Genomic DNA, 5,602 nt, shown 5'->3' with positions numbered 1-5,602 from the left:
ATTTTTGTCGGCCATCCCTTGATATGAGGATGTCTGTTGGGGGAAAGAAAGTCACTGATGAGACTTAAGATGTCTGAGGAGTCCAATCTGTGCTCTATAGGTTTTTTCCACACACGAGAGGCGGTTGCTTGGAGAGAGCACAGCTCCTGGCTGGGATGCCGTACCCTTTCCTTCCTCCTCTCCCCTTTCTCAGCCTCTTCAGCAAGGTGAGTCTCTTCAAAACAGGCTGCGGATTGATGTATGATGCAACGCCATTGCACCCTATTGCCAGCCAGCGCTTCTCAATTCGTGGGGTCACTGCCTCCCTTCCTAAGATACACTACTGATTTTAGTAAGGCTGTTGACAGCCCCACCTGACATGCTTGTAAGTGAACTATGGAAATGTGGCCTAGATGAAATTACTGTGAGGTGGGCAAACAATGGGTTGAAAGCCCACACTCAAAATAGTTACCAATGATCTGCTCAGCCAGGAAGGATGTAGCTAGTGGGGTCCCACAGGAGTCAGCTCTGAGTCTGGCACTGTTCAATATTTTCATTAGAGGCTAGGATAAGAAGAGTGGAGAGCACACCTATAGAACTTGCAGATCACACCAAGCTGGGAGGGGTTGCAAGCAGTTCGAAGGACACGATTAGAATTCCAAATGACCTTGACAAAGAGGAGAATTTGGTACCCTGGAATGACATGGAAGCCAGATGTTTCATGGAGCCTAGGAGGAACCTAGTAACCTTGCCCCTGTCACGCTCCCCTGGCCAAAACAGGGACAAGCCAGAGCTTCTTGGTGAGGGCGGTGGCACCTGCCTTTGGACAAGTCCCCTGGACTCAGGTTGAGCTGAAGGCTGCTACTGTCTTGGCCAACAGCTCTAGCACCAGAGCTGGCTAGTGAGGGAATGTGACCAGATAGGACCAGGAGAGCAAAGGCTGCCTGTCTGCCATGGCAGGTACCTGCCATAGCAGTCACAGCTGTAGCCCCCAAAGGAGCTGCTGCAGAGTCCAGGCTGTACTGGTTGCTGACACCTACCAGGACCAGGACCAGGCCTGTGAGAGACCAGTTAGGCCTTTCCCTCCCCTGCCATCAGAGGCCTGGACTAACCAGGACTTCTCCCTGCACTGGAGAGGGTGTTAATGGCCAAGGGGAGGCCTGGGCCCTCCTCTTCATTGTGCCCTGGGGCCACACCAGTCTATCATGGCAGGGAGGTACCCACCTTCATCCCTGCTCATCAGCCCTGCCCTGGACAGCCAGCAAGTGCCAGATGGGGAGAGCTGGTCCCCAGCCCAAGCCCAGGCACCATAGCAGCTGCTCCAGGTCTGGCTCTCACCCCCCACACTATGCATGCAGCGTACAGGGAATGTGCAGGGGCAGAAGCATGGATCAGGCCCCCCCTGCAAATATTTCCACTGCACGGGCACTGCCTCATCCCATCCCAACAGCAAGCTAGAAGCCTGCCTGATTCTCCCTGGGGAGGAGAAGGATGAGATTTCAGACACTCAAATCATTGGACTGCGGTAGGGGAGTAAGCCAGAAACAAAACTTACCACAGCTCTGGGCCAGGGTGAGTCTTTGTTACAAGCTACCAGCCACTTCCTTGAGCACATGTCCCTTCCACTGAGCCTGCTGCTCCTTGTGCTTATGCTGGACTGTCAGCATCTGTTAACTAGCCTCCTTTCTCACACAGTCCATTAACCATGTTAGTTGGGGGAGAGAGAGAGAAGAGACCCTCAACTATCTCCAGTATTCTGGATCTGGCTGGTTTTACTTGATAGGTCAAACCCCTGCCTGCAAGGTGGTTGTTTGCCAGGTCCCAGACACTCCCTGCGTGATTCCACTACTCACATCAGTACAGGGACATTGTCAGTGGCACAAAGTTTTACCTAAATGTTTAGTTCTATGCAGGTGACATGAAAACAGCTGTCGTCTGGAAGGAATGCATTTTTCCTATATATAATCCCCACCTGTTGAAATGTATTCCTGTGCCAGATACAGGACCAGGAAATCCCATTTCCAGCTTTTATCTCCATCTGTACTCTTCCTTCCTTGCATGGGGTTTGGGGGGGAGGGGGAAGGAGTTTGGCAACAGCTGTTCAGCTATGTACATCATAGAATATCAGGGTTGGAAGGGACCCCAGAAGGTCATCTAGTCCAACCCCCTGCTCGAAGCAGGACCAATTCCCAGTTAAATCATCCCAGCCAGGGCTTTGTCAAGCCTGACCTTAAAAACCTCTAAGGAAGGAGATTCTACCACCTCCCTAGGTAACCCATTCCAGTGCTTCACCACCCTCTTAGTGAAAAAGTTTTTCCTAATATCCAACCTAAACCTCCCCCACTGCAACTTGAGACCATTACTCCTCATTCTGTCATCTGCTACCATTGAGAACAGTCTAGAGCCATCCTCTTTGGAACCCCCTTTCAGGTAGTTGAAAGCAGCTATCAAATCCCCCCTCATTCTTCTTTTCTGCAGGCTAAACAATCCCAGCTCCCTCAGCCTCTCCTCATAACTCATGTGTTCCAGTCCCCTAATAATTTTTGTTGCCCTTCGCTGGACTCTCTCCAATTTATCCACATCCTTCTTGAAGTGTGGAGCCCAAAACTGGACACAGTACTCCAGATGAGGCCTCACCAATGTCGAATAGAGGGGAACGATCACGTCCCTCGATCTGCTTGCTATGCCCCTACTTATACATCCCAAAATGCCATTGGCCTTCTTGGCAACAAGGGCACACTGCTGACTCATATCCAGCTTCTCGTCCACTGTCACCCCTAGGTCCTTTTCCGCAGAACTGCTGTCTAGCCATTCGGTCCCTAGTCTGTAGCTGTGCATGGGATTCTTCCGTCCTAAGTGCAGGACCCTGCACTTATCCTTATTGAACCTCATCAGATTTCTTTTGGCCCAATCCTCCAATTTGTCTAGGTCCTTCTGTATCCTATCCCTCCCCTCCAGTGTATCTACCACTCCTCCCAGTTTAGTATCATCTGCAAATTTGCTGAGGGTGCAATCCACACCATCCTCCAGATCATTTATGAAGATATTGAACAAAACCGGCCCCAGGACTGACCCTTGGGGCACTCCACTTGATACCGGCTGCCAACTAGACATGGAGCCATTGATCACTACCTGTTGAGCCCGACAATCTAGCCAGCTTTCTACCCACCTTATAGTGCATTCATCCAGCCCATACTTCCTTAACTTGCTGACAAGAATACTGTGGGAGACCGTGTCAAAAGCTTTGCTAAAGTCAAGAAACAATACATCCACTGCTTTCCCTTCATCCACAGAACCAGTAATCTCATCATAAAAGGCGATTAGATTAGTCAGGCATGACCTTCCCTTGGTGAATCCATGCTGGCTGTTCCTGATCACTGATATCAGTATGTTAGACTCCAGAATCATGACTACTTGCTCCCCTAGCAGGAGGGGGAGGAAGCAGCAGCCCATTGTCCATGTCCAGCAGTGAGGGTGGAGGGCAGGCAAGGCTGGCTGCCAGCCTGAGCCCTGGTCTACACTAGGACTTTAGGTTGAATTTAGCAGCATTAAATCTATGTAAACCTGCACCTGTCCACATGATGAAGCCCCTTTTTTTTTTACTTAAAGGGCTCTTAAAATTGATTTCCTTACTCCACCCTTGACAAGTGGATTAGTGCTTAAATTGGCCTTGCCAGGTTGAATTTGGGGTACTGTGGACAAAATTTGACAGTATTGGCCTCTGGAAGCTATCCCAGAGTGCTCCATTGTGACTGCTCTGGACAGCGCTCTCAACTCAGATGCACTGGCCAGGTAGACAGGAAAAGAACTGCAAACTTTTGAATCTCATTTATGGAAACTATGGGATAGCTACCCACAGTGCAACACTCTGGAAGTTGATGCTTGCCTTGGTACTGTGGCAGCACTCTGCTGAGTTAATGCACTTAAAGCATTTTCTGTGGGAGACACTTGAATATATAAAAACGATTTCTAAAAGACAAACTTCTATAAATTTGACCTAATTTTGTAGTGTAGACATACCCTGAGAAGTCTTAGCCTGGGCAGGTAATTGCCCCATCTATAGCATTTTGGTGGAACTGCAGCCCTAGTTTGCTAGATCCAGTGCATGGATGCCTGATTTTGTTCCTGGGCACAAAGAAGACAGTGATTCAGAATCTAAGGCTGTCCTTGATGTGTTTCAGCCACCTTACCATCCAGGGTATGCCAGGCTACTTCCTGGGCTTGTAGCATTTAAAGCACAAAGAAAACCTCACACACACACTGAGTAACTCATGCAGTGACCTCTGCTCCAATCTGCAGATATTGAAGCAGTAGCTTTGAAGGGAGGTGAACTGGGCAGATCACGCAGGTGAACTGGGCAGATCACGCAGGTGAACTGGGCAGATCACGCAGGGCCCCATAAACCCAACTCAACAGCTGTTGATCTAGTTTCTCCCCCTTGGCCAAAGTTGCTACAATACAGTTATATGAAATTTTCTATTTTGCTGCAGGTAGGCACCACAATTCCTCAGCAACTTCTCCGACCAGGCAGTTTTGCAGTTACATTGCATGTTTCCTGCATTGTTCCATGGAGTCAGGCAGCCCATGGATGGAAGAGCCAGCTGTGTAGGAGCCAGGAGGTTGTGAGTAGCTAGAGCTAAGTAGCTGGGCACACCTGCAAGGAAGTCAGTCTGGGAGGTTCTGCCAAGAACTGTCAGCCACTAAGCCCCACATGTGAAACAATCAAATCACCACTGAGAACAATTTGTTACTCAGATCATCCAATAGCCATAGGTGTTTGGATAGTGAGGGGAGGTATTTCATGACTGTAGCTGGGGAATTTGGAGCCTTTATAGCACTAGGCACATGGCATTGTTTATAAGTCACTGTGCTAAGCAAAGGACAGTGAACTGCTATAAACAGCATAGTGCTTTAGGTGGATTATTAGGAGTCTAAACTGGCCTGAGGAGAGGTGGTCAGTATTTTACAGTCACTGATGAGATTGAGATTCAGAGACAGTATGGAAGCTTTCAAGTTTTATGTTTTATTTAAGGAGAAGCAGGAACAAAGCAAATTAATCTCATCCCAAAGTCAAATTTTAGTACAAGAGCAAGAAAGTATGAATGGAACCTGTAGTAATGAGTTACTACTCATCTAGCTACAGGACAGAGTTTTATTCATGTGCTTAGTAGCAGGCAAAGTTTACAGAATCTAAGAATTCAAGGTGCATGCAAGTGCTATGGCAACTACTTCCAACCACAACATGACTTTTACCAGTGAAACAGGATTGAGACTGAGTGCCACAAGGTCACCTTGTAAGTAGTATCAAGGTTGCTGTGGATGCCATCAGAGCAGAAAATTTTAGGGTATGCACTTGAATTTAACTGTCTTTTATGATGGCCAGGACCAACTTACAAAGCTCATTAATGGAGTCTCAGGGCTTGTTTAAGCCTCAAATTGAAATAGCTACTCTTCCCCATCCCTGAGCTGCCACTGAACAGGTCCTGTCTAAGTTCTCTGCAGATTCAGCTCCAGCACAGGGACCAGGAGTCTAGACCAGTTGTATTTAAGTGGCCCACATGGAGGGCTCAGACCAGCACCCTATTGTAATGGGGCAGGGAGATCTGCTTTTTTGCTGCAGCCA

Source organism: Lepidochelys kempii, chromosome 9, assembly GCF_965140285.1.
Source record: "Lepidochelys kempii isolate rLepKem1 chromosome 9, rLepKem1.hap1, whole genome shotgun sequence".
Classification (NCBI taxonomy): Eukaryota; Metazoa; Chordata; order Testudines; family Cheloniidae; genus Lepidochelys; species Lepidochelys kempii.
Note: the sequence above shows the minus strand (reverse complement) of the source record.